The 23620-nt window shown below is 33.1% G+C and overlaps 1 protein-coding gene across 1 annotated transcript in view; it reads left to right on the top strand.

Moving 5' to 3' along the window:
- LOC114342221 (synaptotagmin-7) overlaps positions 1–23620 on the top strand; it is a 209539-nt gene that overhangs the window by 160728 nt on the left and 25191 nt on the right. The gene's annotated exons all lie outside the window — the stretch shown is intronic.

Here is a 23620-nt window from a genome sequence, read left to right as displayed (position 1 = left end):
CAATAAAAAAAATAATTTTTAGCAATAAAAGTAATCAAAGCCTATAGAATTTGACTTGAGCTTTCAAGTGCGGTAAGCAGAATTGCTATTTTATTTTTCAATCAAAAGTTATTCGGGTTCAAAAATTACATTTTTTCGATTTTTTGAAAGTTCAACCGCGTTTATGTCGAAAATTATGCATCCTACGAAAAAACTTGTAAAAACATTTTTTGCTTAGAATGACCCAAAAAATACAAAAAAAAATGTTTTGTTTTGCGAAAAATTGCTGTTATGTGATTCCTCAAGTTCTTTGTTTATAACATAAAAAAATTCGTGTTCTACGGGTTAAAACACATAAAAAAACTTGGGTAATTCCATCTGAATTAAGGAGGTTGTTGTACTCCCACTGGCGACAGGACTACATCCAAATTCGTTAAAAACTACATATTGGTGAAAAAAAAAGGTTTGTATTGGAAGCAACTGTCAAATATAATATATTTTGTTTTCTAAATTACCTATATTATAACTGGTCTGAAAGTGATATAAAAACCATTCCGTTCGAAAATTCACCTATATGCAATAATGCAGTAGAAGTAGCGTTAACTCTTTAGTATTTTACGAGATTTTCTTCGATAAATCTAATAAAGAATATTGTATACAAGACGAATTTACACAGTAGACAAAAAACTGCGGTAAGTGTCAACACAAACACTTTCAAAATGACAGACTTTTTCTTCATTTTGATTTTTATGTGGATAATACAGCTGCCAGCAATAGAAGATTATTGGGCCACTTCTTGAGGAATTCCTCTCGTTGCTGATGTTATGTCCCCAAAAAAAAGACCGCTACTTCAAAATTCGTCCCGTGTTAGATCATATTTCTAGAAATTGTTTTAGGTAAGTATCAGTTCGATAACCAATATGTATTCCATAGATGATCCTATGATTGCAAACAAAGGTACATACAGCGACAATACATACAAAATAAGCCACATAAATGGACATATGAAAAAACATAAATTTAAACGAACGTCGATGTGTATATATATTTTGTATATTGTATACTATATACTACACACATCGGCGTACGTTTTACTTTCTGTTTTGACTTAATTTGATTGAAAATGAATCGTATCGCATGGGAAAAGTTATAGCGGACGGACTATATATATACGGCGGCTGGGAATACAGACCCACTTTTTCAAAAACATATATATGCAGGGTTGGGACAGAAAGGTTTAACGTACATGTAATCGACAGATACCACACTTTTTACGTCATGGGTGGCATTTCTTGTATTGCACCAAAACATGCAACAGCTCCTAACCAATCCATTCCTCGGCTAAAAACTAAACCTGCACCTGAGGTTTATGGAAATCAGAGAGCTATTCAACTAATACATTTTGAAAGGACAAAACCTTAAGGTTTGAACATCAGAAATCAAGATCCGAAGGGAATGTTCACACCAACTGAAACTCTGACTCCATCTATGCCTGATCTTCTGTGGCTCTAAGGGAAAAGCAGAGACATTCTCGGTATGTTAGGATGGAATGGATTCATGGAAGCTGTGAGAAGAGACATAGCATATTGATATTATGAACTAACATTTATGATTTGTACAGAAAACTAGGAGAAATTTATCAAATGACAGCATTCTAATAAAAACTAAAGTTTTGGAATGTAAAAAGTGGGTTTTGTCGAGACCGTTAAAAATTGGCAATTTTCAACTTTGTTTCGGCCCTTTAGACCGAACGGTTTGTTTGAAAAAAAAAGTAAATAGTGATATTTGTAGATAATTTTAAGTACTTTAATTTCTGTTAGCAGAACATTTACTAAAAGTTAATAGTTTTCGAGATTTGAGAAAAAAGCGGAAAAAAGCTTAAATTCTTCGATTTTCTCGCGATTTTTTCAATGTTCCAGTAAGAAATCTTGTCCGCAAACCTCATATTCGGATTTCGCAGCCCAAAATCCATATTCAATGAAAGAAATCAGAACTACCCCAAAATTTTCCCACTAGAGTGCTCGTAGGGTACAATTTGACTGAATCATATACTATTATCAATAAAATCCAACACTAAGTGCAATAGGGAATTATTTTGTTTATACATATATTATGGTGTAGTTAATAAAGATTTTACACTTCTTAAAAACAATGTTTTATGACCGTAATATAGATTACTCAAAAATTAAATATTCGCAACTTATCGACAGATCTTCAATTATCTATATCTTTTTAAAAACATGAAGAGAAGTATCCATTCTCAAATGTGGTCTCGAGGTAAGAAAGTAGAAAACTCAAAGAGGTACCACAAAAATGTATATTATAAAAATGTCATACAAGGACGCGTTTCTACCTCTTTGAGTTTTCTACTTTCTTATATCTTTTTAATTTTATAATTGAATTTTTTGCTTTGATTAAATTCCGATCTATTCCATCTATTCCGCTAATTGGAATCAAAATATGAGGCAAGGCTCCAACTTGACAAAGTTTACGTATGATTACATTTTCGTTAACAGGATATTCGCGGGATAATTCCGTTCGCTCTATTTGTGATTTATGGATCCTACCAAGCTATCTAGATAGATTGATTTAGGGAGGACAGCAGTAATTCACGTTTAATGCCCTACTTGTCTTTGGACGCTTATATGGGTATGCGTCGCATTTATCTCTGGTATTCCAAATATTAGTTAATTTACGGTAATTCCCGCTATTAAGTTTCTTTGTTAACTGTGTGTAATAACAGAGGTATTAAAACTCAAGCGCCATTAACTGATTAGTTAGAGATTTACAGGCTGTCCCGAAAAATAATGCGTTTTTTAAAGGTATGGGTAGAATGCACCATTTAAAAGAACACTTGTTTATAATCTATTTTCTAAAGTCATCTGTTGCCTCAAGAAATAAAGATAAATTTATTTTATCTATCTATACAGGGTGTTAGTAAATAAGTATGAAAAACTTTAAGGGATAATTCTACATGAAGAAATAATGGCAGTTTGCTCCATAAACGTATGTCTGCAAATGCTTTGTTTCCGAGATACAAGAAGATACAGGGTGTTGAAATTTTTATTTCAAACTGCCAATTTTTATATTGCTCTAAGACCGGTTGAGATATGAAAATTAAATTTAGTGGGTTTTAAGAGGTAGTTATTGCGATTTTTTTGGCAAACAAATAACAATTTTATATTCATCATTGGCGCATCTAGGGGTAATGGTCTGAATTTTTTTAAAGAAAAAAATGGTACGCCACTGAGATATTTCAAATTAAAAATTATTTTTGTATTCCACGTTTAATTTGTGAAAAAGAGCCTTTCTTGCATTTTTTCCTATGGTGAGTCGTTTTTATGCAATAAAATAAAACATCTTCGAGCGTATTTTTCATTTCTTAATACAGTATCAAGAACTGTCCAATATAATAATACCAAAATAGAACAATAACAGAAAATATTACTAAGAAGATTTTAACTAGGTGCAAAGATACAACAAATATTCAAAATTACCTCCTTTAAAGGTGACAGAATAATTTTATATTCACCATTGGCGCCCGTACAGATAATGGTCTGAACTTTTTAAAGAAAAGAAAATATTATGCCACTGAGAAACGTCAAATTAAAAATTGTTTTTGAATTTCTCGTTCAATTTACGACATAAAATAATTCCTGTCTTTTTTTCATATGCGGTGCGGTTTTATACAAAAAAAAAACATCTTAACGCTTACAAATTATTCGAGGTAGACTCCATGCATAGTTATTTCAAATACTTTGTAAACGTTAAGATATTTTATTTTTTTGCATAAAAACGGCGCCTCATATGAAAAAAAGACAAAAACAATTTTTTATCGTAAATTGAACGTGGAATTCAAAAGTGATTTTTAGCTTGACATATATCAGTGGCGTACTATTTTTTTCTTTAAAAAATTCGGGACGTTACCCGTACGCGCGCCAATGAATATAAAATTACTCTGTCACCTTTAACGGAGGTAATTTTGAACATTTGCACATAGTTAAAATCTTCTTAGAAATATTTTCTGTTATTGTTCTAGTTTAGCATTATTATATTAATGTATTACGAAATGAAAAATACGCGCGAAGATGTTTTATTTCTTTGCATAAAAACGGTGCACCATTATGAAAAAAGACAAGAAAGGTTTTTTATCATAAATTAAACGTGGAATACAAAAATAGCTTTTAATTTGAAATATCTCAGTGGCGCACAGTACCCCGTTCATTTGTTTAATACATGTTCTTGTCTGCGCTAATCTGCTGTTTGTTAAATTTATTTTAGTTAAACTTTATTTGGCAACACGTCGGTCTCATTTATATTGACACATCGTATTGTCATGTTGTCAATTCGCGAGTATTATGATATATTAATTACTTACAGAGAAGCTCACTGTGACATAATAGGGCTGTTAGACTTTATGTTAAACATTATCCCAAACGACGAGAGCCTAATACATGGAGTTTTATGGATGTGTCCCAAAGGTTATTGAGAACGGGTTGTGTGTGTGGCACCTAGAAAATCTAGCGGTAGAACACGAAGTAACCATAGATTAAATGTAAAATAAATGCTTTTGGATATACATAGTCAGTGATTATCCAACACTAGTTACCCGATCTGTAGCTAGAATGGTTGGCATTTCTAAAAACATTGTTCATAAGACATTTACGGCGGTCACTTCGAACATTTATTGTAATATTAATTTTTCATGTAATAAAGCAGTGCACAAATCTTAATTATTAGATATTTAATAAAAACAAATTATTTTTCTCTATCCGTGTTATTAGTATCAATACCATATTTTGCCTAACTATCTTCGATTCATGATAGTTGAATTTTAACGTAGTATATTAAGAAGAGCAACGTTGCCGGTTGTATTTGCTTTTCGGTGGACAATAATCAACATTATTAAAATTAATATATTTTTTTTGAAAACGGTTGACTTTACAAAAATATATTGTAAGAATATTTGTAATCCTGTATTAACATGTGTTTACACATTACAGAATACTGAAAATAGTTTTGTGGTAAAATGGTTCAAGCGCACTTAAACCCGTTTATTAGTATTTGTTTTTACATAATACTAAAAGTAGTTTTGTGGTAAAACGGTTCAAGCGCGCGGTTAAACCTGTTTACTACCAAAGCAAACTGCAATTGTTTTCAGTGAACTAAATGTAATGGCGATAGATGGCGACTGTATTGCGAAATATGCTTAAATTGTTTTACCACCAAGTTCTAATACCATTTAAGTATGCGAATCTGTACTTAGAGTAAAATTTGAAAAAGTGCACTTAAACCCTTTTACTTCTAACCCCCTCAATTGCATTTTGTAGATTTTCTGTAGATCCTTTTATAGTTGCTCCTATTGTTAAGACTGCTGTATCATCAAGAAATGTATGTGGCTAGTTGAATGTTTCCTTTCCGTAATGTCAGTTGTATACAAAAGGTATAATACTGGTCCAAGAACGCTACTTTGTGGAGCCCCTGCGTTTATTGGCTTTAATTCAGTATACTCATTTTCCATTTTAACTCCAAATATTCGGTGGTATAGGTAATACTGCAATATTTCAACGAGTTGCATAGGAAATATTTTCTTTAGCTTTATTAACATAGCATTTAGTCCCATACTTTGTCAAATGCTTTTACGATATACAGTAATACTGCTGAACAAATTTTATCCCCTTTCAGTGCTTTCTCTATTTCAATTATTATTCGATGGATCTGATCAATTGAGGAATGTTTATCATATCACGCAATCCAGATTTTTGTATCGTGGAGTAATATTTTTTTCTTCAATTTTTATTCATTCTTCGCAGTAGCAATTTTTCAAACACCTTTGAGTTTATGGATAATAAGGAGATTGGCCTGTATGATGTTAATTCATGGTTATCTTGTTCTACTTTGGGTATCATTATGAACTCTGCAGTTTTCCAAAGGATGGGAATATACTAAATTTAAAATAGGCATTAATTAGTGTAGTCAGCTTTACTATGGCTTTTTTAGGTAATTTTTTTTAGTATCACTCCATTGACCAGGTCAAACCCAGTCGGTTTTTTTATAGTGATGTTGATTAATTTTTGAACTTCTTTTGTACTAGTCAATCGTATATTAACAGAATCAGTAGCTACTCGTTTATCGTCTACATAAGTTTCCCCGGGGTTTGGTTGAAATATATTTTCTAAATAATGAGCGAACGCATTCACTTTCTCTTTGGGATTTCTTACCCCAAACTTTTTTTGGGGATTTGGGTTTGGGTTTTTATGAAACAAGCCCCACAAAAAAATAGAAATTGAATTGTCCGAGAATGCTTTTGTTTTTTTGCATCAATAAAACGTGGGTGGAAAGTTGTCGATGGCCCACCCTTCATAAAGTAATTTACTTATTTATTAATTCTGGAGATGAAAGTATATTTCGTGATATTATATTATGTATATAGGGTGTGTCAAAAGTAGCTGGACAAACGAGTATTTCGCGAAACGAACATCGGATCGAAAAACTGAAAAGTACGTGTTCAATATTTTTTCAGAAATATTTTGAATGACATCAAACGCGGCTCCCCACTCCTCACCCTGGAGGCGGGTGTGGGCAACTTTAAAATCTTAAATAGGAACCCCCATTTTTTATTATAGATTTGGATTCCTTATACAAATATCCTTTAATCTTAAAGATATCACAAATATCTTTTAAGTATCTTTTAATCGAGACATTTTTTGAATTATTGATAGATGGCGTTGTATAATCGGAAAAAATGACTTGAATTTTAAATTAGGAAAATTATGGAAGCAGTCTATTATATCGAGAAATATACAGAAATATTATATCATATCGAGAAGTTTTTTATTACGACTATTCGTAGTTTCTATTACTTGCAAACCAAACGAATGATGAATGAAAGAAGACACGGTGAAGTCTAAAAGTTGCACTTCACTACCTGTCTATTCATCATGGGCAAATTCCAATGAAAACGGTTTCGATACTCAGTTAGGAGTAAAACTAATATAAAACAGTTCACTGTAAGACGAAATTAAGAAACATCTTATAGACCAGGACGGATCTGTTTTGAGGTGGATGTGAGAGGTGGCATTCGGATTTTTGCAGATAAAATTAAGTGACAACTTTAGTAATTATAATTGACTTATGTTCCTTCTCAAATATGTCCAGAACATTAATAAAAAAATTAAAATTTTTAAAAATTTCGAAAACCATCGATTTTTTTACTTTCATTGCTTATAACTTTAAAACGATTCATTTTGGAACAAAGTTGTAGGAAATAAAATAAATATAATTGAATTTTGTATGATATACGACTAGTTTAAAATGTCTTAAATTATTAACCTTTCTGCAAAATAGCAATAAATAAAAAATAAGGGGGCAAAATAAGCCAGTTTTTATTCAATGTTTTTTAACCACTTTGGTTGCACTTAGAACCTTCGTAATTCGCATAGAAAATTCTTACAACATACTTAATCCGTCCACCAAATTTTATTAAAATCGAAATGAAATATTTTGCATAATAATTTTGCAATCTAATTTTTTTTTTAAAAGTTCAAATGTTTTAAATACTTTCTGAACAAAAAGTAGACCATTTCGAACTTTGTAAATTTTTTTACATATCAAGAGGCCCTCTACCTATCTAATACACTTTACAGAATTAGACTCGGATTATTTTAGCGGCCTCAGCACTGTTTTAAAGTTATACACAATTTTTTGGTTTATAAACAAATATAGTGAGGACGTTTGAGTTGGAATAAATTCATTTTCTCGAGAATGGGCGACTCTGGAGATAAATCCCGAAACGGGTCGATTTTTATATTTAAATTATAATTTTTTGGCATATATATCATACTAGTGATGATTTTTTTAAATGAGAATAGCGGTCGTGTTCTAGCTTATTCGGAAGGTTATTCAATTCTCTATTCATTAATATAGACATTAACATAATTGTTTATACAGGGTGCCCAAATATATTTTTTAATTAATTGAGACAAAAAGAAGAGAGTATAATTTATTTAATTCTAAATACATTTTATTGTTGTCCTAAAACAGAAAAAAATATTTATTTGATAAGTAACTGAAAAATGAATTTATTCCAACTCAAACGTCCTCACTGTATTTGTTTATAAGCCATAAAATTGTTTATAAAACTTACATTAAAACAGTGCTGAGGCCGCTTAAATAATCCAATATTAGTTCTGTAAAGTGAATTAGATAAGTACAGCGCCTCTTTATATGTAGAAAAATTAGCAAACTTCTAAATGGTCTACTTTTTGTACAGAAAACTTTTTAAAAATTTTAACTTTAAAAAAAAAATTAGATTGCCAAATTATTATGCAAAATCTATTAAGTCGATTTTAACGAAATTTGGTGGACAAATTAAGTATGTTGTAAGAATTTTCTTCGAATTACGAAGGTTCTAAGTGCAATCAAAGTGGTTGGAAAACATTGAATAAAAGTAGGCTTATTTTGCCCCCTTATTTTGTATGTATTGCTATTTTGCAGAAAGGTTAATAATTTAAGACATGGCTAACCAGATTTATATGATACAAAATTCAATTATCTTTATCTTATTTCCCCACGACTTTTTTCCAAAATGAATCGTTTTAAAGTTATAAGCAAAGAAAGTAGAAAAAAAATCGATGTTTTTCGAAATTTTTACATATTTTAATTTTTTTATTAATGTTCCGGGCATATTTGAGAAGGAGCATAAGTCAATTATTAATATTGAAGCTGTCACCTAACTTTATCTGCAAAAATCCGAATGCCACCTCGCACATCCAAAAATAGACGTTTTTTCACAGATCCGCCCTGGTCTATTATTCAGATAGGAATATACGTACGGCCCTTACGTACGTTTCACTCTTATTATAGATCTTCATGTGGGTATATATTATTACCTCTAAGCGAACTGAAGCATATCCAGCCTCCCAATACCGAATTACAACAAATAAATCGATATGATATAAATGAAAGAAGACACGGGGAATTCTAAAAGTTGCACTTCACTACTTGTCTATTCATCATGACCAAATTCCAACGAAAACTTGGTTTCTATACTCAGTTAGGAGTAAAACTAATATAAAACAATTCACTGTAAGACGAAATTAAGAGATATCTTATTGAGAGATTTTATTCAGAGAGGAATATAAACACCCTTACGTACGTTTCACTCTTATTATAGATCTTCAGATGGATATATATGTCTACATCTGAACCAACTGAAACATATCCAGCCTCCCAATACTGAATTACAACAAATAAATAGATATGGATGCCGTAGCGACATCTGCTTAAAACAATTCGAAGTTTTATTTTCGGGGAAATAAAACCTCTAATGGAACCAAGTTTCTGGTTACGCCTATTCGTGGTTTCTATTACTTGCAAACCAAACAAATGTTGAATGAAAGAAGACACGGGAAGTCTAAAAGTTGTACTTCACTGCATGTCTATTCATCATGGTCAAATTCCAACGAAAACTTAGTTCCAATACTCCTGGCTAGGAGTAAAACTAATATAAAATTTTAATTTTATTTATTTCGTCATTCCCCGTTAGAGGACAGTCTAACCACAATATACTGCAGATATTTTAATAGATGCAGTTCTTCTTCGTTTCGAGTTGATTCAATTCAGTCTACTTGCAATAGCCTCTTTGAAAAAGGGTAGAGACCCAGAAACACTGTGTCAGAGGATGGCAAGAGACTCGAATTGAATCAAAACGAAAACGATTATTTTCTTTTTCTTAATATAAAATAATTCGCTGTAAAACGAAATTAAGAGACATCTTATATTTCAGTTTGTTTAGAGAGGACCATCAACGCCCTTACGTATGTTTCACTCTCATTAGAGATCTTCATAGGGTTATAATACCGGGTGGACCAAAAGTCAGTTAACCCTTTTGTATATTAATAAAAGCAAAAATAACTGAAGTAAAAAAAACGTTTATTGTTAATTTTAAATAAGTAGGTACAAAGAAGTGCATGCTTTACATTTTATGTTCAAAATGTATTCATCAATACATTTTTGGCAACGCTTTTACACAGTAAAATAAGTTTTTATACAGACTTCCAAATTGGCACGGAGAACTTCAAATTGGCAAAAACTTTATCTAGAAGTACCTACTCCCTACAAGGCAAAATCACAGGGCGTCAAATCTGGCAAACGCGCGGGCAATTCAATTGTGTCTCTTCTCCCTATTCAATCACTAAACTGTTCATTTAGAAACTCACGAACTTGCAGGGGCGTGATTTGAAATTTTGATTGGGGGTACAAGCATTATATATATATATATATATATATATATATATATATATATATATATATATATATATATATATATATATATATATATATATATATATATATATAATATATATATATAATACATTATAATATTTATGATGTAGTGATGAAAATTGATGTATTTTTTGTAAATTCCAGTCATTTTCAGGGTCGGGGGCGGGCAAATGCCCCCCACCCTGACCCTATCAAATGACGCCCCTGCGAACTTGCAATCCATAATGAGGCGGTACACCGTCTTGCTGAAAATATCGAATACCTAGTAACTGTGGATTATTGGCAAAGCCTTTCACAGAGCATGATATATTTTCTTGGAATATCTTGCGCGTGACTTTTTTGATAGCGTTAACTGACTTTTGGTCCACCCGGTAGATGGCTACCTCTGAACTAATAAGTTCACCCTGAAACGTTCAGTTTCACTCTCAAACGCTACAAATAAATCAAATAACAGTTATAACCCTTCTCTAAATGAATAATCTTGCCGCTTAATTTAATATTGTTATTTATGAGGCCCAATTAGACCGTCTATGCATATTGATTTAAAAAGGACAACAGTGATTTACATTTTAATGCTTCGCTTTGTGTTGCTATAAATGGGCATTGTATTTGTCGCGGGTATTCAAAATGCTAACTTCATTAATGCTAATGCTTGGTATTAAATATAGGACTATATATTTCACAATAGAAGTGATGATTGAAATTACTATCCATTTTCTTGATAATGTTGTTCTGAAGCTATTTTCTTGTGGCATTTTTGCAATTAACTAGTTTTGATGGTAAATAAGCCACAATTTTACTAAACATATGATTTTATTAACGTTTCGACTCCCAAATCGGGTGTCGTTGTCAAAATACAAAAAATATTAATGAATTAAACAAAAATGTTGTTGCTTGGTAAAAAAATTCTTCTAATAATTTATTTAATCTGACTCATTTATATCGACAATTCAGACATATATTATACATTTTAAAGTAGAAGACTTTAAAATGATATTGCCAATATTTATGAGTTGCGTTCCTAGGACGACTTTACTGAAAGATAGTTCATTCGATTACATGAAATCAACCCCAACTCAAGAATATCCGTCACAAAAAAATCATAGCATGTGATCTGTCTTTAAAAAGACAACCACATGCAATGGTGACAGTAAAATTCTCGCGCTAGAGATTCCATAGTAAATCACGAGACAAAACCAGAAAAAAAACCTCGTGATACTATCCCGACATCGTAAGTATTAGGTCTTACTCTCTTATTTTAGTTTACTCTCAAAACTAATACCAAATTCGGACCTTAGTATGTACATATGTTATTTTAAATTATAAATAATATTAATAATACATAGATATATAAACAATACTAAAACATAAAATATGTACTCACTGGATATGTTATTGAGTTACTAATCCTGGTATTTTCTTTCTATCGACTTCCTCTTTTAGTATGGGTAACCACATCCTACTGCATTCTACCCAGGAATTTGCGACACCATTGGTTTCATTTAGCATAATTAAAGCCGCTTCCTTGATTTTTCTCTTTTCACTATCTGTTTCTTTCAGGACTATACTTGAATCTTTCCACTGAACTCTATGTTCATTATTCCATGAGTGTTGACATATTTGAGATCTATCAAATTCTCTATTTTTAATATAAGACTGATGTTCATTTTTTCTAAAGTTTAATTGTCTTGATGTTTCACCTAAATAAAATTTCGCATTCGCAAGGTATTTTATAAATACAATTCTTTGTTCTTTCTTGTTCACTGTTAGGTTTAGTTTTAGATAGAATAGATCTCAACGTGTTTGTTGTTTTGAATGTTGGTGAAATGTTGAATTTATTTCCTATTGTTTTCAGTTTCTCGGATAGTCCTTTTATATATGGTACTGATATTTTCCTCGTATTATTTCTTGTGAATGCTATAGGATCCCATAAATATTGGCAATATCATTTTAAAGTCTTCTACTTTAAAATGTAAAATATATGTCTGAATTGCCGATATAAATGAGTCAGATTAAATAAATTATTAGAAGAATTTTTTTACTAAGCAACAACATTTTTGTTTAATTCATTAATATTTTTGTATTTTGACAACGACAACCCGATTTGGACGTCGAAACGTTAATAAAATCATTTTTTTAGTAAAATTGTGGCTTATTTCCCATCAAAACTAGTTATTTTCTTGATACATGTGAAAATTTATATTCTAAAATAGAGTCTAGAGAATTCTGAATACTTGCACTTTATTTAAAATACAGAGCAAATTCGCACAACAAACTCCCTAACAACAACTTTTACATACACTTTAGTTTGCATTTTTTGAAAAGTTTCTTATAATTTTCAATACATTAAAACCTCTAGTCTGTCTAGATATAACTCCATATAGACTCCATATAACTCGTGAAGTTAAAAATGTACAACCTCCAGTAAAGAGCGAATCAAATGTATAAATCGTATTGATATAAGAATACCATAACTTTTTATCTGTACAACTTATAAAGACGAAACTATTTTCAGATCAAGTCATTTACCACTTTGTTGTTTCATGTGGTCAATATTTAATTTAGTTCCATGACGATATTCCGTCGAAAGTTGGAACTTTAACATGAATAGCACCTCCATATCTTTCAAATATCGGCCGTGGCTACAATTTTTTACTTGAAACCCGTTCTCACGAACCCAGAATTCAGGTAAGAAACACCTTCTAGAAGAAACTGGACGATTTACATTTTACAGTTATAGCAACGGACTCTCTGATGTGGGCGACCGGTGTAGCAAAATATAAACGAAAGTTTTGAAGTCGCGATTTATTTCTGAACATAGTCTCCTTTTACCTTGGTACACAAGACCCAGCGATGCTTCAACTTCTTTAACCTGTTTGAAAAACACGTTTTTTTAGATCTGAAAAATATGCTTCCATGGCTTCCTTATTCGACTTTTTCTGTTCGGGAGTGACTTTTTTAATTTTCGAAACAAAAATAAGTTGTACAGGGCCAAATCTGGAGAATACGGTGGCAGAAGCTCGTATCCCAATTCGGCCAAATTGGCCATGGCGACGGCGCAGCGGAGTTGTGAGCCAGTGCGTTGTAGAACAGCACTATTTTCTTACCTAATTGGGGCTGTTTTCTGCAATTCGGCGTCGAATCGGCACAATAAGTCGGCATAGTAAAGCCCTGTTACCGTTTTTCTATTCTTTAGACTAATCCTTGGTCTCTAGTATGTACCAGTGGATACATGTTTCGTTAACAGTTATGAAACAACGTAAAAACTCCGTCGGATTACGCCTTAAACAGCTTCAAACACTTTTCTGAAGTGGTCTCATGGTTACGCTCGTTGTCCTAAGTGAGCAAACACGGCACTCATGGCGCCTACAGCTTTCTTATGCCACAAATATCATGCAGGATATGACCCACGCAATCTTTTGGGATGCTCACTAACTCATCTATCTAGAGCAAGTCCAGACGGTGGTCTGCAAATACGAGATTGTGGATTTTTTTACGTTATCCTCCGTGGTAGCCTTTTTCGGAGCACCTGGGCGTGACTGATCAAAAACCAACGTGCGACCACTTAGAAACTCGTGGAATCAATTTTTGATGGTGGTCAACAAAGGAGAAGAATGTCCGTACATAGCATTCAAGCGCTCCTTGTGAGCGGCCGTGGGTAACGGCATAAACGCTGGCCTCATACGCCAGTAGACGTGGGTTCGATCCCTGCCAAAGACAAGCCATTTTCATTTCCAATAATGACACGAGCCGTCTCACCGTGCCTCGGAGAGTACGTTAAGCCGTCGGTCCCCCTGGGCTAGTGTACATCGACACTAGTTACTTGAAACAGGGTTAAAGATGTAATTGGCGCTGGAACTATCCGAAAGGATCTCCCCGGCAAAAATGCCATACGATATTATTATTATTATAAGCGCTCCTTGATTTCAGTGCGCAATTCCCACTCCAAAAACAAGAATCTAGTCACCGACCTATATTACTCTTTTTGCATTTTTCTAAAACCCCCAGACTACGAGACCAATTCGGCTGAAATTGTGGCATAGACTGTCTACAGAATTTATTACACGATAGTAAATTTCCATCTACTTTGAATCTACTTGAATCTATTTTTTTAACACTATTTGTTACATACATTCAAAAAAAAAAGGTTAATACTAAAAGTTTTTTTTGTATAGCGATACTTCAATAAATTCTCGGTGTTATTGCTAATCATATTCTTTTTTTTTATGTAATTATATTTATTTACATTCTACATCATTAAAACAGTATTAAGTAAATTTGTTCCATGTTTTTGGGCATGAAGAAGAGACTTCCAATGATGTCTCATCTTATTCTATTTATGTTTAAGTTTTAAAATAAGTCCTGAGGCCAGGTTCTATCTAGTCTCCTTGTGGCAGGGCCATTATGGAATAATTCCCTTACTAACTTATTTTCATGGTGAATGGTACGCTCATTTTGTGACTCCGCGGTTCGATCGATTTCTTCTCTGATGAAAGGTATATTTTAGTCTTCGTGAAGTGTTTGATTACTTACGTACCATGGTGTATTCACTATTGATCTTAGAACTTTAGACTGAAATCTTTGGATGATATTCAGTGATGTTGACTTTGCACAGCCCAGAGGTGTAGTCCGTAGTACCAAATAGGTTTGAGTATTGCTTTGTACAGAAGAATTTTGTTTTGGATGTTGAGTTTGATCTGCGCTCAAGGAGCCAATACATTTGCCGGAATTTCAGGTCTAGCTGTCTTCTTTTGGTCTGGATATGCTTCTTCCAAGTAAGACGTTGGTCAAGATGGAGGCCAAGGTATTTAGCGTCTGTTACTGTTGGTATTTGTACATTTTCCATTCTTACAGTTGGGCATGTGTTGTGGCGGTTGGTAAACGTTATTTGATGATTTTGTTTTGTTTCGCCATTTTGTGTACCATTCACTGAGTATGTCCAGATGGTGTTGCAGGTCTTGTGGGGCTTGTATGGGATCTTCATTTACAGCTAGTATTGCTACGTCATCAGCAAAGAAAGCGATCGTAGTATTATAAGACTCTGGTAGATCGGCTGTGTAGAGTGAGAAAAGCAGCGGCCCGAGAACACTATCTAGCGGAACTCCGGAGTTAATAGGACAGAGGCTGGATTGTTGGTCTTTGAATTTTACAGAGAAATATCTATTTCATAAGTAGGATTTGATTACAAGGAAATAGTTACTAAATAGTGCTAATTTTACTTTGTAAAGCAGATCTCTGTGCCAAACTTGGTCAAACGCTTGTGGATATCTAGGAATACAGCGTTGCAGTATTTCTTTTCTTCGAGAGTTTTTGATATTTCATTTACTATTCGATGGACTTGTTGTGTAGTAGAGTGATTTTCCAGAAAACCAAACTGATGTTCTTGTAGTAATGTTAGGAATTCATGATCTGCATATATTCTTTGTAGCAGCAATCTTTCAAAAACTTTGCTAACGATTGTCAAGTAGGCTGATGGGTCGATAAGATGTTACTTCATTGGGCGCGTTGCCTGGCTTAATGATCATTATGATTTCTGCAAATTTACATATTTTTGGAAAGCATGATAAGCTTAGCAAGCGATTAAATATCACTGTTAGCATAAAAATGGCCTTACGAGGAAGTTGTTTTGGTACTTGTGCCGAGATTAAGTCATATCCTGGAGCCTTTCGTGAGCTGAGTTTGGTTATTTCTTTCTTGACTTCTATAGGAGTAAAACTTTTGATTGCAATAACTAATCATATTCGTGTAAAATATTTTTTAACCAGTAAAGCTGACTTTACATTTTTACGAGTACTCGGCTCCGAGTTACTTTACTCAGAGTGAATCTTGGAAGTATAAACGACTTCTTGGAACCTTTTGCTACTTATACCTGAAATATGTGACGCTCTTGTAAACCATGCTTTACCAAACCTCTTTTCCTTAATTTTTTATCTTTGTTTAAAATATTTAATATCACTAATACGACAGCAGCTCGTTTTCTTCTTGAAGGAGCGTTTTTTAATTGTCTATGCCAGGGGTTCCCAACCCGTGGTACGCGTCACGTGTGTGAATCAAGCGATTACGCTGGACCTCTGTCTGCGAAAGTGCCAGTGCAGTTGTTGTGCTTCCATATTAATCTATGAAGCAGTTTTTGGTGAACCCTGGGACTTGAAAGGATATAGTTAAAAGACTTAAACCGCAGGCCAATTAAAAATACCACGAAAGCTACTTACAGTGTGGTTTTATAGTGAATTGTGGCACAGAAAATAGTGACAATCCTATTCCTCAATGGGTTGATTGTTTAGAAACGCTTTCGAACCAAAGAATGAAGCCTTCTATGCTGTCACGTCATCAACACACAAAGCACTCTGATGTGATTGGTAAGCTGATCGAATTTTTTTAAAAGAGAATCTCCTTTTTTGTATGTTTTGTATGTAGAATTGCAAAGGATGAAATGAAAAGCCTCACACAATAGGTGAGACTTATCTCACCTATTGACAAAATGACCCAAACCGTGTTAGGATAAAAGGCAGTTAAAGAAATTTAAAAAATACCATTGTCAAACAACAGAGTGAAAATGCGAATTACTGATATGTCTTCCAATATTGACGAACAACATTGTTTAAAACTTCAAGAATGCACATATTTTGCACTGCAAGTAGACGAAAGCACCGCTATAACAAACAGCACAGCTACTCGCATTTTTGCCATTTGATTTTTATAAAGAAGTTATAGAAGAGTTGTTGTTCTGCAAACCACTTGAATCATACACCACAAAGGAACTCATATGTCAGGTAAATTGACAGGGCTGACAGCAAAAATAAAGAAAATTGCTCCTGTATGCCGAAATATACATTGTGTTATACACTGAGAATAATTATAATTAGAAATAATTTAGTAGATACTTCTAAAAAAATAGGATCAGGAGGCTTTTTTTCTCTTCATGTTCCCATCCCCGGTGTTTGGTGGTACTCCAAAATCTTCAAGATATTTTAGGTGGTACGCAGTTGCTAGAAGGTTGGGAACCCCTGGTCTATGCATTGATCATATCGTCGGTATACTGCAAAAACTGACCAAGTCAAAAATTACTGTTTTCGAGAAATTAATGTTTAACTTGAAAGTTGTTTATAAAATCGGATATTGGCTACTTATGACTGCAATTTTGATATCCTGTGTATTAGAAACTTTAGTTTTTAACCACGATATTTAAACATTGTGGACTTTGAACAATTAAAAAAAATTGTATTTGATCACTTTTTGTGTCGAAAAGAATTAGAAATTTGGCTTGGTCAATATAAGCGACACCGTATTAGGAGATTATATTTATTAAGTACGGTGTGTACATAAAAAAAATTAAAATTAATCAGTTTCTGTGTCGTCGCTTTCAGAAGAAGCTGGTATGAAACCTTTTTTTTGACTACTGGAATCGATTTATACCACTCATGGAACTCTTGCGAAATAATTTTGTTTCTACGCAAGGAGGCTGTTTTATTTTGCTCTGGTATGGACAAAAGTCTTTTGTATAACATTGGAATGTTCTTAGGAATAACAGCTGGTCTAACCTTGCCACATACTCTAAGAGTAACGCATAACATTTAATTTTAATCACGATATTTTTTTTCCATTTTAATCTTAGTCTCTGTTTTTTAAGAACATATGTGCTTAAGATCGAAAAAGTCTGAAAACCGTAATTCTTCAACTCTCTAGGTACCGCTCTTTTTGTTGCTTCTTGTAGAACGGGCTAGCTTGAAAATATTCAACAGATCGTTCATTGTAAAAATGGCAACATTTTTATTAACAGACTATATGGCACTGTGCATTGAGTTTACCTCCATGTACGAATGTCCTTTTTCCATAAAATTATGCTGCAAAATCTTAACGTGTGTGCTACAACAACATACAAATTAATGCGGCAATGAACGAATATAAAAATCACTGATAAGTCAGAATATAATCTGATCTCTGTGACGCCTTTTGATCATGTGATTGCAGAGTTTTTATCCACTTGATCAATGCTATTCTAATTTTATAGCTTCCACGTTGACCATTAATTTCTGTCCAAGTATAACATTGCGCATTATTTGGAGGTGCCGCTTCATAGATTGTAAAGTTGTAAACACACAATTTAAAAGAATAGTATAGTTGTGACACACCTGAGGGTGGTATTTGCAATATACTTTATAAATCTTACTGTTAAAGTATAAAATATCGTACTCTTTTTAAAGTCTAAATCGTTCTGAATCATAAACTAACGATACGCAATAAACGGACAAGTGCAATTTGCTGATAGCCAAAAGTGACTAAGTTGACTTAGTTAGTTTTGTTTGTAAAAAAAATTGTCTTATGCACATAGTCATTATAGACGAGTTTTGTTTGACGGTTGTATTACGTTTAAACCACTTGGTCAATTTTTGCAGGATACCGACGATATTTAGTGTAAACGCTCGCAGTTCGTAACTCGGATCCGAGCTTCTCGGATCCGAATACTCATAAATGTAAAGCCGGCCTAATATTCTGTTTTCTGACTTTATTTTTATTTAACTTTCATGAACCAATAACTATAATATTTATGGAATAAATTCTCGTATTTTTATAAGGAACTTGCTGAGTTAAAAATATCCAGCGAACAATCTTGCTCCGATTATGAAACGTATTATAGCAATAGCCACGCTTTACTAATTTACACTACAGAATATCTTTCTTTATCTATCCCCGTCCTTCTGTTTACCTATATTAACCCAAGCGGTTCGACAAACATACATCTCAACGCAAAAAGAAACAAAATAGACTTTCTGCTCTGGTTGCTAGATGTGTTTTCCGTTTGTACGAAGACGCAACACTGTCAAGAGAGATGTTTAGTATTTTTGTTTATTTTTCAGTAAAGTTCTTCTATCTCAGAAGTTACAACTTTGATGTTTGTGTTGGATCGCTACCATTCGAGCTAATCAAAAGTTAGTAGAAACAGAAAATGGGGAGCTTTTTTAGAGACTTTATTACTTGACAATATATTCTTTTTTCTTGTTAAGGGAGGATTTTCTTGCTTAGTAATTTCGAGAACGAAAGTTTAGTGGCATTATCTTTTTACTAAAATCCTTTATAAAAGGTAAATTTTATTTAAAATCCCTTAAAGAGCTACATCACAAAACGTTTTCGATCCAAAAACATCTCATCAGGGGTTTTTACCTGAAATAAGTAGGTATAACCGTTTTAATAAAGGCAAATATAAGGCATACTCAAGCAAACACTCAAGGTAGAAGGGCCATATCTCAACTAAATAGTATTATTTGGGATCAACATATATCCAAAAAAAATAAACATCGAATATACACCACTATTATAAAGAGCATAGTAATGTATGGAAGTGACGTGTGGCAGTTAAAGACAACTACTGAAAGAACACTACAAGCCACGGAGATGGACTACTGGAGACGTGCCGCAGGAAAATCAAAACTCGAAAGAATTAATAACGAACGTATACGAGAGATTATGGGAGTCACACATACGATTGTCGAAGATATAAGAGTACAACAACTAAAGTGGTATGGACATGTGCAGAGAATGCCAGAACACCGTCTGCCAAAACAGATTCTAGATTGGTCACCACATGATAAGAGAAAAAGAGGCCGACCCAGAAAGAGCTGGAGAGGCTGGAAAGGCCGAGAGAGAGGTTTAGACGAAGACCTTTGGGAAGATAGAGATGCATGGAAATTGGGCGGAAGACGTCGGAGGACGTTTTAAACCGATTATATTTATAAATATAAGGCTATATTTTGACTAAGGTTGAAAAAATTATAAGGTGGTTATACTTACAGGTTAATGGCATGCTTGAGCTACCAAGATATGTGCGTGAGAACGTTTAAATATTGTACAATTATAAAAATTTTACATTATTATGTTAAAATGAAAGTGATGTTTAAAATATTCCTGGATATAACATCATGCATCATAGAACTCCCCACGACATGTAGGTTGCTTTGTCCAGAGAATGGATTCTTACATTACGGACAATAACTACTAGCAACTTAATTAAATGGTATTTGAAGAATGCCAGAAATAATCTGTCAGTGCACCATAAAGTATGTGTGTGTATTTATTGTTACTCTAGCCAACAAATTGAAAAATATAGTGATATTAAATAATTATAGCAGTAGCAAACATCAATGTATTGCGGTTAAAAGTTACTCTACATAAGGTGGAAAATATAAAATAATTATTTTTCTTCATTTACCATATCTTTTCAGAACGTTGGTTACCATCATAGCTATCTTAATTTTATTCACTGCCACCCTAAATAGCATGCTGGTATCGACACCATACCAATCTCGCAAGTTCTTCAACCATGAGTTTCTTCTTCGTCCTGGACCGCGTTTGCCTGCTATTTTTCCTTGCATGATATTTTGTAGCGACCTATATTTGGGACCTCTCATTACATGTCCGAAATACTCCAGCTTTCGCTGCTTGATGCTTTTTATGATCTCAGTAATCTTGCTGAGACGTTCTAGTATTGTGGAGTTTCGAATCTTCTCCACCCAGGAAACTTTTAAAATTCTTCTATAGCACCACATTTCGAAAGCTTCAAGGCGATTTAGATCGATTTTATTCACAGTCCAGGACTCGACACCGTAAAGTAAGACCTAGAACACGTAGCAGCGAAGTAGGCGGATCCTCAATGCCAATTTTAGGTCTCTGTTACATAACACCTTAGACGTCCTTCTAAAAGCGGCTCTAGCCTGCTCTATCCTAGATCTAATTTTGCCGTGACTTTCTGCGTTACAATTTAATTGCTGTCCAAGGTAAACGATTTTATCAACTTACTCAAGTTTGGTATTATTTACATAATAGACGGTTTTATATGCTGTTGTTTACTAATTACGAGTATTTTGATTTTCCGTATGTTCAAATCCAGACCTGCCTCCCTACAACTCTCAACGACACTATTAAGTACCTAGTGTTTGCAGATCTTCTTGAGTAGAAGCTAGGAGTACTGTATCGTCCGCCTATCGCAAATTATTGATGACTTCAACGTTTACAAGTATTCTTTCTTGTTTTTCAGAAAGTGCTTTTCCGAAAATTCTTTCGGAGTAAACGTTGAAAAGCAGGGGTGTCAAGGCATCCCTGCCGTACTCCTCTTTGAATATTAAGAGCCTGTGATTCCACACCATGTACGAAAACTGATGTTGTTTGATTCCAATATAAATTTGCAATTATTCGAACATCTCTGCCGTCCAAGCCAATGTCTTTTAGAGCTTCGATCAATATAGAGTGCTTAACACGCAAAATGCCTTTGGAAGTCAATAAAATTACAGTATATGTCTACAGATATATCTCGACATCTTTGAGCAAGTAAGTTCATTCCAAACAGTGCCTCTCTCGTTCCAAACCCGTTACGGAAACCAAACTGTGTGTCATCCAGGTATTATTCGCATTTATTGTAGATACGACCATTAGTCCATTAAAATGTTACATTTAGGTTGCATTTCTTAGAGGAGTCAATTTTATTTTTTTACTGTGTAGGGGGGTTCAGTAGAAGCTTAAGTTTAAGTTTTTGGGGTCGCCACCCTTGTCCCCCGGCCGCCATTTTGGAAAAAGGGGTGTAAAAGGTTTTCGCACTGTATCTTCTAAACTAGCAATCCTACAGAAAATTTAATTACACATAAAATGTAGCAAACTAAATTTTCTACAATTTTATGTCCATTACTTTTTATCGTCAAGTGACCAACAAAAAAGTTATAAATAAAAATATGAGAAAATTTTGTAAGGAGTTTCCTTTTGGAGATTATAATTTTTGTTCCGTTCATTTCACAATAAAATAACATCATAGCGATTTTGTAGAGGATTTTTCAATGAACAATTTTCGCTATAAAGTTGTTTAATTTTATTTATTATCTAGGTGTTACAGCGCTCCAATCTTGACCAGATTTTCGAATTCTTATAGGAATACAATAAAAAAAATACTTTTCTATCTATATATTAGTCGAGCTGCAGCAATCGTTATGCCGACCACGAAAATCAAATTTAAGGTGAATGACCAATTTTGGTCTATTTTTATGTTTTCGAGGTCGCTGAATCCGAATATGAAGTCTATTTTTATCTAGATTTGGTGGAACATGTTCAAAAATCAAATTTTATACAAAAATGCCGAAAATCAATTTTGATGATTTTTCAAATTTACCTCGCTGTATCTTTGGTCACTGTAAATATTTCCTTTTGAAAATTTTACTGTTTAATCTCTGAAGTACGTAGATAACAATGGGATTTGTCCTAAATATTTAAACACATTAAAAAAGGAGTTGTTAGTTTTTAAACATTTTGTCATCATATTTCGTTAGTTTCATGTTTACTTAAAAAAGTTGAGTGACAAACTTTTTAGTTTATAATTTTAACCAACACAACAATAAAATATAATTCATGAAGAAGTTTTTTGGAAAATTTTAAGTCAAAATGTACAATAGGAAAAATGTTATGTTACTTCATAAACAAGCGGCACATCCCAAAAAACGCTTATATCTCTAGATCCTGACCATGGTGTGGTGAATGGCTAATTTTGATCATACTTTATGATTTTGATAACAAAAATTCTTTTTTTGCTCTTCTTAAGAATTTTGCAATGTACGGTTGCGTCATTCTTCTTCTGAACCGGCGAATTTGTCCTCAAACAAGTTCTTGGGCCGTTTCTATATATGCTTCGGGTTATAAGTTTTATAGTGGGGAGAAAGGTCAAAAATAGATTAATAGTAGCATAGGAATGTTAAAATCATAATAAATTGTATGAATAAAAAATATATGTAGATAGAAAAGTAAGCCTAACTTTTGTTTTTATTATATCCCTATGAGCATTCGAGAATCTGGTCAAGTTTGGAGAGCTGTAACACCTATATAAATAAATATAATTAAACAAATTTGTAGTGGAAATTGTTCGCTGAAAAACTCTCTACAAAATTGCTATAATGTTATTTTATTTTAAAATGAACTGAAAAAAAGTTATAACCTCCAAAAGGAATCTTGTTACATTTTTTTTACATATTTTTGTTTATATCTTTTTTGTTGGTTACTTGACGATAAAAAGTAATAGAAATAAAATTGTAGAAAATTTAATTTGCTACATTTGATGTTAAATTAGATTTTCCGTAGGGTTGGTAGTTTACGAGATAAAGCGCGAAACCCCTTTGCACACCATTTCCAAGATGGCGGCCGGGGGACAAGGGTGGCGACCCCAAAAACTTGAACTTAAGCTGCTACTGATCCCCCCTACACATTAAAGAAATAAAATTGACTCCTCTAACAAATGCAAGGTACGGCTTAAAAAATGTAACATTTTAATGGAGTACATGTATTAAGTTCAGAAAAATTTTCAATAAATGGAAAAAATAAATTA

Source organism: Diabrotica virgifera, chromosome 7, assembly GCF_917563875.1.
Source record: "Diabrotica virgifera virgifera chromosome 7, PGI_DIABVI_V3a".
NCBI classification, from domain to species: domain Eukaryota; kingdom Metazoa; phylum Arthropoda; class Insecta; order Coleoptera; family Chrysomelidae; genus Diabrotica; species Diabrotica virgifera.
This window is presented reverse-complemented; position numbering and strand designations above follow the sequence as displayed.